Genomic DNA, 13324 nt, shown 5'->3' with positions numbered 1-13324 from the left:
GTAGTATGTGGCAAAATCAAGGGCAGTTTTTACCAAACATTATTTTGCTTCTTCCTATGCATATGAACATTTTCCAGACTTATTTAAAATTAGTTGTGGATCCTGAGTCCCAGTAAGTGGAACTTGAACTACATAGTATGTCACTCTCAAAAATGGGTCATAAAACTCCCATTAGGGAATGACCTCTGCTGATAAAGAACTCCTGTTTTGAACATTTTTGAAGGAAAAATTTGCAGTCATATGTTGGTTTTATTATTCAAACTATTCTTAGTGCATATATTACTGTGTTTTGAAATTGTAGAACAGTATAAAAAAATCTGTTAAAAGAATTCCAAGAATTGATGCCCTTGATGAATTTTTAACTACACAAAATCACTGAGTATGTGCATGTCCTTAAAGAATATGGAGAGAGGAATGGAACATATGGCAAAAATAAGTAAATAAATAAATACAAGAGGTTGTTATCAAGTACTTAATATACCCTGTCTAAATCCTAACCGGAGTTGACTTGGTGGATTTTTCATTGCTGAAATTTTTCATTGCTCTAAACCTCTGAACTGAGATTAAGAGATTCTTAATCAGTGAATGAACTTAATTAAGCCTTGAAATGATTTCAAACCTGACAACTTTTTTCCAGAGTAGTTTTGCTAAGCTAAGCACAGATCCTGACTTGAGGACACTATGACATTATAAATACTGTTGTTTTAAGCCACTAGTTTTGGGGTAATTTGTTACAATAATAGAAAACTACTATACTTTACCATTGAAGTAGACTTCTAATGGAGAGCTTAATGTAGTAAATACACATTGATTTTTTTTAATAATGTACATTGAAATGTGCATGTTATAATGCAATGTTATTTCAATAAAAATTATAAAGAAATTTTTAAAAACCTACAAGTTGGATCTACTAAATTCAAATGTATATGCCCAATGGCCCATAGCTATCAGAAATGCATACATATGTTTATAACTGCTCAAACAGGAATTTTCAAAGCAAACTTATCTTAACCCACAATGGAAACATCCCAAATACCCCTTTTATTAAATGTCTACCAAATGTATTGGATAAGTAAATTGTGATGTAAATGGAAAATGGAAAACTACATAGTATTAAGAATGGTTAATCCACAACTAAACAACAATGTAAATTCATTTCACAATAAAAAGCTGAGTACATAAGAAAACTTAAATGTGTCATTAAATTTATAAAATACAGTTGACCCTGAACAACACAGGTTTGAACAGATCTACTTATATATTCATATATATCATATATATTTGCATATATATTTGTGTATATACTTATATATTCATAGATATTCATATATATTCATAAACATATACTTATGTTTTCCTGTTCACAGACTATATATTCATGGATTCAAGCAGCCTCAGGTGTTGGTTGATTGAATCTTGAGATCAGAATCCAGGTATCCAACCTTATATGCAGATTTTTTTACTGCATAGGGATTGGTATCCCTAACCCCCTGCCTCATTTGCAGGAGTCAACTATATTCTACATTTTAATCAGTATAATGTCACTACAATTACCCTTTGAGGGAATGCTGACTAGAGGGATCTCTGAAGGGGAATTGAGTTATAGGTAATATGTTAGTTTTTGAAATGAATGCTGTTCATGTAGTCTCTGTGAAAATTCATCAAGGTGTGTATACATTGATATATTTACATTTCTGTATTAAATATTGAAAGCTTATAAAAGTTTGAAAAAATGGATGCCTTGATAATAGAAATCTATCCTAATGATATTGTTGAACAAATATTTAAAGCTGGTGTATTTTTTTTTTGGTGGTGTCTATTGTTTCATAAATGTGGAGGCAACTTACATGTTTACTAAAATGATTGGCTAAATAAATAGTGGGGCATTTATCAAATGTTTTGCTATAAAATTGTTAGGATGAACATAGAGATCCATGTTTATTGGTGTAGAAAGGTGCACACTATGCTTCTCAGTGAGAAAAAAAGAGCATACCTGCAAGAGACTGGCAGAATCACAATAAATTAGATAAAGTAAATATTTACTAAAATATGGTTATTTATTTGAATGGTAACTTCATTTCCATATATTTGTATTTAACATATAAGTGGGTTTGGTTTGATTTTATCTGCTTATTAAGCCTCACTTTTTATTAACACCCTTTGTATACATATTTAACATAGACAATACATAAAGTTACAACTCAATGTATATTCACTTACTGCCTGACTAAACTGTAACAAGTTATAGGAGATAATTATTCTAATAGGAGATAATTATTCTGACTCATTTTTTTTTAGAATAGAGCATTTCTGTGTTCTAACAAGTTGTATAAATAGAGACAACTGAAAATCATGTATATTTGTGTACATTTAATTTGGAAGAGATAGTTAGAACCTCTTTTCAAAGCATTTTTGACATTAAATGAAAGGGAGAGATACAATTGAAAAGGTACAATAAAGATAATGCCTTCAGTTGGTTAATAGTCTGTGGACATTTTCTTTTCAACTCTATTGAACAGTGTTAATTTCACTAGACATTTTTATCTTGGCTTCTTGTCTGGTTTTGCAAAGGTCACATAAATCCTGACTCACTTACAGTGAGGTAACGACTTTCTAGACCTTCATGTCCAAGCAGCTAGTTGGTGACATGATACCTAGTGATTTGAAGCTACAACTGCACTTGGTGACTTGATTCAGCATGCAAGACTCAATTTCTAGGTTTTATATTTCCTGTGTAGGAAAATTTACAGAAATAAGGGATACTACAAAAAAGTTTTAAGCAGTTCTTTTTCTTGTTTTCCTTTTTACTTTTTGAAAATGTGTGTCCTTGGATGTTTCCTAAAGGAAATATCAGAGGCTCTTATTTAGTTTGTGGCAAAGCAATATTGACAACTATCTACTTAAATGTAGATACCAGCTAACATTATCAGTGGTAACAAAACTGTTCATAAATGCCAGAGGAGAAGGTGGACAGGAAAAAGAAAACACTGAGATAATTTAAAATAAGTTTTTCAAGATATAAGCATCAGGACTTTGCCTATAGCAGCTAGTATGATATTTTATGCAAATTAATTTAATGTAAGAGGAATTAATAGTCATTTTGTCAGAAATGGAAAAACAATAAATAATTGCTATCTAGATAATACATTTTCCAGGTCTTTATTTTTTTCTTCTCCTAGTCACTTGAGCATCTATCACATAAGAAAATAGCCAAAATGCTTTTTAAATATTAAAATCCAAATCAACTGCATTTTCTATGGCGTGCTGGCATTAATTTTAGATAGTGAAATGAGAGATGTCTCAAAGCATTTGACCTAATTTGGGAATTATCTATAGCTCTGTAATTTGCCTCTTTCGTTATTCAGTCTCATTTACCATAAGTATAGTTTTCAGATCATTCTATGAAAATGTTAGCCAAATTATTTTATTTTTTTTTAAAGATTTATTTATGCATACAAGAGCTGGGGTACAGGCCAGAAATGCGGGGGGTGGGAGGGTGGGGTGAGAGGATTCACCAGAGACAGAGTGGGGAACAGAACAGGCAGACTGACTGAAATACGCTCCTGAGGGGAGCAGCGGGAGAGTCAGGAGAGGCTGCTGCGCCATGTTGGTTTCCCTCTGGCCGGCCGAGGATCGAACTCGTGCTTCAGAGGCAGTGGATTGCTTCATAGTGTGGTGCTTAACCCCTTGTACGATCAGGGAGGCCCCTGATATAGAATTTAATCTAAAATACAATCTTCCTGAAGTTTTTGGAGATCAAACAAGATTATTATGAATTACTGGATGGAGGCCCAGGGAGATGAACTTAATATTTGGATCTACTTCATGGGGCTTTTACCTTTTTTTATTCTAAGATATACAGCTAGTTGAAATTAAAAAGGCAAAGGTGGGGGTGGGGAGGGGGTAGATCTGGCCTAATGAAAAAGTCTTACAAAAAGAAGGAAATGACACAGAGGCACATTTGTTGGATGCCAATAGTAGATCGGATTGGCAGTGCACTGACTATAGGCTCAGGTGAGGGGCAATGGTAGGCTCTGATGCTAGGGTAGAGTGTTTTCAAATGGACACACTTACAGATCTCAGAGGTATGTGTCAGTAGATATTCCATGAGGTTTATAAATCTCTAATGATTCAGAAAATAAATAACTCACAAGATAGTGTGGCACCATGTCTCTCTGGGACTGCAGCTGTGACACAGAGTTCCAGGTATATAGGCAATTAAAGTTAGAGGTCTTTGCTTCCAAACTGCAAACCTACAGTTTGGACAAAAGACTGACGTCACCACAGTGGTCCCTGATTATATGATGCGACATAATAGGAAAAAAATGACATGCTGAGTTGCCAGTATTTAAAATCATATCCATCTTCCTACTGCTTACTGTGCCCTTTCTTAGGCCAAAATAAAATCTACTTCTTCGAGTCAACATTCTGGAAGTTTTCCAGGTTATGTAGACTCAGTGTCCTGAGAAATAGGGAAACAGAATCTAGAAAAAAATAAATTAATATACATAACAAAAAGCTGAGATGGGAGGAAAGGGAGTGGAGAAGTAATGAGGATTGAGTCAGAGAGAGATATAAAGAATGTGGAATGAAAGAATATGGAGCACTGTGATGCCCATATGAGCTGCTGAGAATAAAAGAGGTGGTCAGAAGTTTGGCCATTGAGGAGTAATAAGGTCGTTTTAAACCTGTAGGTTAGATTGAGACCAAGATGTATAGAAACTGAATTAGAGGGAGTTGAACAAATAACACGAAACAGTTAATACAACCTGACAACACAAAATTTATGAGATTGATTTGAAAAGATAATGTGGAGTACTCAACATTCCACAAGGAAAGAAACATGAAAATATATCTGAACTGTGTATATGTCCTTATCACCACATGAATGTGCATTTAATTTATGGAACCATTTTCTTTTCAGTTAAGTGGGATGATTGCAATAACAGGAAAACAAACTCACTAGCATGGTGCCTGATATATACCAGTTTAAGCACAAAGAAAAAGCCAGAAACCTGTCCATAAGAATTTGGGGAACTCAAATTTATGTAATCTATAGCACATAAATAGCATCCCAAGAGGTATTAACTGAGACTTTTGTAAAATGTTGGATAATCATTTGATGAGAAATAATATTTACTGCACAGCAGAGCCCCTATAAAAGTCACTGGTTTACTAAATCATGAAAACTGGATTCTTAGCAACTGTAGTTTTGGAAATAAAAGACATAATAACAAATAAAAGACAATAAAATTACCAGCTGTTAGTCTCAGTCCTATTCCATGTATCTAGTTTACCTATTCTCTAATATGATTTGATTAGACTGTTTTAGAACTCATAGCTTTGGGAGTGACAGCAAGGTTGGTTTTGGGGTGCTATATAGCATTCCCTTTGGGAATATCTAACAGCAGATTCACTACTTTACTCAGAAAACTGTCCTTGTGTATTTCAAATTTTAAGGAAAACATCAGTCAGTAGCACAGAAAGTGGGGGACTATCGCAGCCGTTCCACAGACTTTTAATCAATTATCTTACCATCCAGCTTTGGCTTCTAACCTCTGCTGCATCTGATTAATATATCTCCAGGTTTCTATTAGGAAACATGGTTTTAAAATGATCTTGTCTTTATCATTATTTTTGTGCTGAAGTTTATTACCTCAATTGGGATTTACTGTTGATAACATATCTTCTGTTTTACATTATCTGTCAAATCTTCAACATTCTCTTTTGTTTGTGGCATTGTTATTTTCTTCCTTATGGTCTTCCTCTTATTTTATCTGTTTTCTATTTTAAAGTGATTGGGGAGAGATGGAAGGTAAAAACCTGTGCTATTTGCTTTTCCATTTTCACCATAGTGTACAGGTATTTCTTGCTATTCATGAAATATTTTCAACTTCAAAATGTTTAAATTCCTTTCTCTCCATTATATTTTGATGAGATTAATGATGTCTATACTAGTAATTCACTTTATCTTTGAAAATTGCCACCTTGATTTAACTATTTAGAAACTACTGACCTGCTGTACTTAACTGTGTACTACTGAATTAACATGTGACTGAGAGTGTTTGACAGATAAAATTCCAATTTTGAAGACAGTCACCCAGATGAAACCTTTCTGATTTACTTTTGAGATGCTGTTATTACTTTCCTTAAGGTCTGCTGTCTTCAGGTCTAAAACTTTCCTTGTTATTTACTTTTCCACTTTCTCTCCTTCTTCTCCCTCTTCAATTCCTAAGTAAAGATAGAAAACATAAGAGGAGATTTCTTTGACATGGTCTTGCAATTTATATTTTGGAATATGACACCAAAAGCACTAACAACAAACAATCCAAGTGAGACTACATCACACTTAGCTTCTGCATGACAAAAGAAGCAATCAACAAAATGCAAAGGCAACCTATGGAGGGGAAGAAAATGTTTGCAAGCCATCAATCTGATAAGATGCTAATTTTCAAAATAAGAAAGAACTTATAAAATTCAATAGCAAAAAAATAAAAATAAAACAATCTGGTTAAAAATTGATGAGGAAAATATATTGTCAACAGGTATATGGAAAGATGCTCAGGATCACTAATAGAGAAATGCAAATCACACTGAAATTGAAAAACACAGACACAAACACAGACACACACACAGTGAAATGTTCAGTCATAAGAAGTAAATCTTGCAATTTGCAATAACAATGGATCTTGAGTGCATGCTTTTAAGTGGTATGTCAGAGAAAAGGAAATACTGTATACTATCTCATATATGGAATCTAAAAAAGCCAAACTTATGATAAAAGAGAGTAGATAAGGGTTGCTAGAGACTGATTAGAAGGGGAAAAGGTAAGATGCAGGTCAATGGGTATAAACTACTTATAGCATCAGTAAGTTCTGGCATGTAATATATAGCATGACAACTATAGTTAACAATACTGTATCATATATTTGAAAGTTGGAAATTATGGGTTTGTGTGGTTTTTACATTTTCTGGCTTATATCACTATATTTCAATTTCCTGTAACTATTGAATAGTAAAATGTTTATTGCAATCTGCCATAGTGAAAACTTATTTACATTCTTAACATATGGGTCTGTTTCACATTGCAACAGGAGAAAGAATACATAAAGATGTGTTACTTACCCATGTTGCTCTTAATTAGAAAGCAAAAATCTCGTTAAGTGCAACTAGATAGTTGATGTTTTAATTTTTAAGTAAAAATGATAGGAACCCAATTTTATTAGTAAAATTTAAATGACTATCTGGTAATTTAAGCATGTCTATCCTTCCTAAGTAAGTATATGCATCTTCTCAAAGGGAAAAAAAAAATTGATCATAGGTAAATGAATTCTTTGTATTCAGACATGTTATCTTCTTGTTTGAAATGTTGTCATAGCAACAATTGACTTCATATGGTCTGACTCAGCTACTCAAACATCAAGAGGAACAAAATGTCCTATTTTCTGTAATCTTCTGTTATAGGTGACATCTTTAGATTGTGTAGTACTAAGAGATAATGCATAAACCTACTGGGTATTCTTTTGTGATTGTAACACACTCAGTAATTGTCTTCTAGATACAGGGCAGTTTTCATTTTGGAGTTTAGGTGGTAATTTTTATAGATAAAGGACAAAAGTGTATTAAGGATGTCAAGGGTCTTGGAGAAAACAGAAGTTGGATAACCTTTAAATAGTTATTTGTCCTAACATTTTTATGTATTACTTAGAAATGAGCAAAGATATAAAGAATAGGAGATTTTTGAACAGAAAAATATTATAAGAACATAGAAAACTCAATTCTATTTTTTCTGTATTATCTTGGTTTACAAAATTTCAGACTTTGATTATATTGAGAACTTCTTTTCTATATGAAATGAATTTAAAATTTCCGAATGAGGAGGGGGGGGCTGGATAAACTATTTTAAACTGAGTATTGGGTTTCTAGTATTGATATTCTCAAAATAACAGTGAATAGTAAAATGGTCTAGTTATAGTTTTATAACTTTTACATGTGAACTGCATTGAAAGATATAAATTAAACTGTATAAAATAACAAATAAGACTTGATTGTTTTATGGCCTTGAAGAGACTGAAGAACAACAAATTAACCTTTGAAGAATAATCTTATTTCTAATTTCTGGGTTTAGATATCTGGTTTTTTCAAATGATTTCCACTCAGTACATTGTCATTATTAAAAGCTTTAATCTCTGCAGAGAATATCAGCAGTACCAGAGGGTGGTCCCTACAAAGAAAAACACATGGAAAAAGTCATGTTTTTGTTATTTTTTTCATTTCAATTTTATAGCTACATTTATTGCTTTATATAGCAAATATGGAACTTGTGATATGAAAATTAATCTATTGAAGTAGTATGGAGAGGAATTATCAATAGAAACCAAAATTTGGTATAACGCACAGGTGATCCTTGTGGTGTGCGCACTGCCAGTACCCCATCTTCTGTCCAGGGTTGTCCTAACACATACCTAACTTTTGTCCTAACACATGTCCCTACCTCTGAGTCCAGACTTCACCTAACAATAATAAGGTGGTCTTAGCTAGAGAAAGGATCACAAATACCTTACACTTTTGACATGTGATTAATCCCTGCTCTCTCCACCGTGGTCTCAATTATATATTCAGTATTCCTGTCTGGTTTATCATTTAGAGATGATCTTACAAAGATTTCTTCACTGTCATTATCTCAGTTTTCTTATCTGTGAGTTTTGCATTTCAAGAATACTGAATCAGATTAGGGCAACATCAACTACTTGAAACTGCTTGGGGGAAAAATGATCATAAGGCAATGCTCTTCAGTTTTTTTGTTTGTTTGTTTCAAATGGCTCTGTCCAGATGGGCCTTAAGTCTCCTCTAAAAATCTGAACTGTTGGAATTTACATTATTGACTTTGGCTTAAAGACTGACCCTGAATTTTTTCAAACTGATTTTGAAGCAAGTTACACTGTAGGCAGTGCAAAATAAATCTGAAATGAAATAGTCTTCCCTTAACTTTTCCAGGTTGTTCCCATTATTTTCTGCATCGTTCTGTATCTTAGGACATAGTACTAATGGTGAAATTCAGAGAGAGAACAGCATCCCTCATAGTCCTTAAAGATGAAATGTCCCCAATCTTGTATTTTCATTTTACTTGGTCTTATGTTCTATTGTGCCTAGACTATCAGTACTTTATTCCCTGTGTCTGTTAGAGTATGATATGAAACAATCTTAGCCTCAGCCCAGGTGTTGGACTTATTCTGACCTTTTCCCCTCTAGTTCCTATATCTTCTCATGTAGTAAGTCTCCTTTCTTCCCACCCTCCTGGTGTCAGTTATTTAAGGATGAATCTCTTTAAAAATCTCTCTCTCTCTCTCTCTCCCTCCCTCCCTCCCTCCCTCCCTCCCTCCCTCCCTCCCTCCGTCCCTCCCAGGATCACACTTCCTCAGACTGCCCCTCCACCAGACTTCATTGCACCTCTCCTCTTGCCCCCTCAACCTCCGTATTATACACTCACTAAGGATGAATGATCTTTAAATAAATGAGGGATAGACCAAAGGCAATTGGAGTAGGATACATCTTTGCTTGAGAATCCACTGTAGTTTCCTAAAGCTTCTCAGGGTAACTGGAATCACAAGAGACTTGAGCACCAAATGATCATCAGGGCCATTAAGACAATCTACCTACCACCCCTACTAACATTTCTTGCAGATCTCTTTAATCAGTCATGATTTGATCAGAGAAGTAGATCCCCTGTAACTCATCAGCTGATATAGAATAAAGCATTTATTTTAGGAGTTAAACTTTATTGTAAACTTCTGGAACTATTGGAACAAACAGTGCAGACTTCTCTGTCTACTATTGATTCTGAAGCCATTTTGGTGAACCAGAGTGAGTCTATGGAAGAAAAATAAAATAAAGCAACAACTAAAATTGAAAAGGACAAACTGAGATACATGTCTGTCTCTCATCACCTCTAACCTCGACATGATATGTTACCTGAGAGATAAGGTGGTGCTCCACAAGCTAAACACATCTTGAACCAAGAATCAAAAGAAATGATGGCAAGAATTTAGGTAGGTGCTAGAGGTCTCTAGTCCATTCCTGACCTCCTACAGTGCCTAACACTACAGGATCCTTCAGACTATAAAAAGGCATGACTAAATTATCATATGAATGTGTCATGTGGATAACAATAATCTGGAACATACAGGGAGAGTTCTGGGAAATATATTTCAGCTTGGTCTCCTCTGCTACTTTGTTAAAGTTTTTTTGTCTTATATCACTTTAGTTATGTTAAACTTATCTTTTCAAGATGCCCATATTCAATCCCTCTCCCTAAATGAGTTTAGGGATTGCTAGCTCACTCAATACAGCAGAAATGATGAAAAAAATCCACTTATGATAGCATCTGAATATTTCATATTTTTAGCTGTTTGCCTACCTCACAATTCTTGATAAAATACCTCTGTGAGTTCCACTTTTCTTCCGGATTAGAATATATTGTAATATACTTTTTAAAACTTGGTAATAAAAGATATTTTATAAATGCAAAGATTTGAGACTGAGAGTTTAATTTCTAGAATAATGATCATGACTCTAACCAAGGGGACAGATAAACCAACCAAGTGTATTAGGGATTTGTTATCATTTAAGAGAAGAAATTACTACAATGGCTGAATAATTAAGTTCATTAATTAAGGAAAAAATTTAGTGAAGTTCTTTGACTTCTCTGTAAATTCCCACAATTCACTATGTAGAACTAATTTTCAACAGGGAAATTATATACTTTCTAACCTCAAACAAACCAAATATCTAACTATACTACAGCTATTTCTTATTAAAATATTTTATTATAGAAAAGGCATTACTTAACAAGTTCAGGGGAAAAAAGATATCTGTATGTATTTACCTAACTAGATGTTGATGAAAGTTCCTGGGTTAAAGACGAGGAAAATATGGCTTAATTTATATAGTGAAATAAAATTCATTATCAAAGAAGTGAATAATGTTTGAGTAAAGATTTAAATTGGAATATCCAACAAAGGTGCAATTTACAAAGAATTCATTCTAAAGATAATGTCTTATGCCTGGATAGTTGCTATAGGTGTGATACAAGAAGAGCAGTACTGAACTTACTCTTTCTTTTCATCAAGATACATGTTTTTTTGGTGATACTGCAAGATAATATATAGATGACTATCCTTGTTTATTTTTAATTTCTAAAATTGTAGTAATTCAGCATGTAGCAAGAGTACCATCTTAAATTTTTCAATGTATAGTTCAGTGTGTTAAGTATCCACATTATTGTGCAACAGATCTCTAAACTTTTTCATGTTGCAAAATGAACTTTAAAACTTTTGAACAACCCCTCATTTTCTTCTCCCTCCAATCCAGACAACCACTACTTTGTTTCTATGCACTTCATTAAATACCTCCTAATAGTAGAATCATACTATTTGTTTTTTATAACTGATATATTGCTTATTATAATTTTCAAGATTCATCCATATTTTATCATGTGACAGAGCTTCCTTCTTTTTCAAGAGTTACTAATATTCAGTTGTATATATAATGCTATCTTTTCTTTATATCCATCCATTTTTTGATAGGCATTTGAGGAGTTTCCATATCTTAGGTCTTGCGACTAATGCTATAGTGAACATGGGTATGTAAATATCTCTTTGAAATCCTACTTTCAACTCCTTTGGATACATAACCAGAAATGGAGTTGCTGAATTATATTGTAATTCTATTTTTATTTTGAGGAATCCCCAATACTGCTTCCTATAGTGAATGTGCTATTTCTACATTTCTTTCTAGAATATTTTTCCATGTGTTTATAGACCATTTGTAACTCCCCTTTGACAAAATACCTATTCTAGCACTTTGGCCAATTTTAAATAAGGCTATTTGGTTATTGGGGTTTTTTTTTGTTGGTGGTGGTGTAGAATGATAAGAATTCTTTTTATATACTGAATATTCACCCCTTATTGGATATGATTTGCAAATATTTTCTTCCATTCTGTATGTTTCCTTTTCACTCTTGTTACATTTGCATAGAAGTTTTTAAAGTTTTATGTTATATCTCATTCATCTCTTTTTGCTTCCATTGCCTATACTTTTGTGTCACATTCAAAAAATTGCTGCTAAATCCAATGTCATGAAGTCTTTCCTATTTTCTTAAAGGAGTTTTATGGTGTTAGGCATTACAGTTTACTCTTTTATCCATTCAGAGACAAAATTTAGTTGTTATAAGGGGAGAATTCATCTTAACTTTTGTAGGTGGATATTCATTTTACCACAACCATTTGTTAGACTATCCTTTCACCACTGTGTCTTCTTGGCTAACTTGTTGAAGGTCATTTGATCATAAATGTAAGGATTTACATCTTACATTGTCCATAATGTTCCAATGGTCTATATATATCTGTCTTATTACAGTGCCACATTATTTTGATTATTTTTTTTTCCTTGCCCAACTGTTCTGGCTTTGAATCCCAATACTATATTGAATAAAAGTGGTGAGGCTGGGCATTCTTATTCCTGATCTTACAGGTATATAGATGACAATTTTTGAGAAAGGAGTATGTTTAATTTAGGTAAAGCCTGGCAGGAATGTTGCTTGAGTGTCACATTCTCTAGTAGAATGTTCTGTGATCTTTGTTTCATTGTTTTGATTGTGTTTTATTATTTCTTTTTTCAATAAGCTCTTATTTATCTTCTTATTCCAGGGTTTTTGAGACACTGTTTTTTTATTAAGTTGAAATTCATTCCCAATCTTGTTTCCTGGCTTCTGGCATGTGCATACTTACTCATTTATCAATATTCTGCTTTTAGCATTGTTAGTGTTTTTGTATTTTAGTTTGTCATTTTGTGATTTAATGAAACATCCTCTATTTCCCTGCTCCCATATGAGCTCACTGGGGAGGTATGTAAGATAAATTTTAGTCATTATGAGTTTTTTTTTTTTTAACTAAATGGCTAATTTTCTGGAACTATAGATGTTATTGACTCAGACCACTTGCAGTATTACTTTGGAGACAATGTAGTCATTTGCCTTGTAATTGAATGGAAAAAAGCTTGCATCCCATGCTTATTATGTGTCCTCTGTAGCAGTCAATATTGTGTTAGAGATTGTGTCAGACTCTCTACGATATTTTATCAAACTTTCACAGGAGATTTACAGTCTTTTCCTCTGTCTGCCTCTACTACCTAGACAGGGAAAGAAGTATATTGACAGATTGACATATTGAATACTATACTAAAAGTGAAAAACAGAATGGTTGTATGTGTTCTCACCATTAACTTAAACAATTGAAGTTACACTGAGCCTAAAGAATGAAGTTAT

The 13324-nt window shown here is 33.3% G+C and overlaps 1 long non-coding RNA gene across 1 annotated transcript in view; it reads left to right on the top strand.

Annotated features, from left to right (window-relative positions):
- LOC129146984 (uncharacterized) overlaps positions 1-13324 on the top strand; it is a 138186-nt gene that overhangs the window by 31376 nt on the left and 93486 nt on the right. The window lies entirely within an intron of this gene.

This window comes from Talpa occidentalis, unplaced genomic scaffold, assembly GCF_014898055.3.
Source record: "Talpa occidentalis isolate TD23 unplaced genomic scaffold, MPIMG_talOcc4v2.1 talOcc4.5, whole genome shotgun sequence".
NCBI classification, from domain to species: Eukaryota; Metazoa; Chordata; class Mammalia; order Eulipotyphla; family Talpidae; genus Talpa; species Talpa occidentalis.
This window is presented reverse-complemented; position numbering and strand designations above follow the sequence as displayed.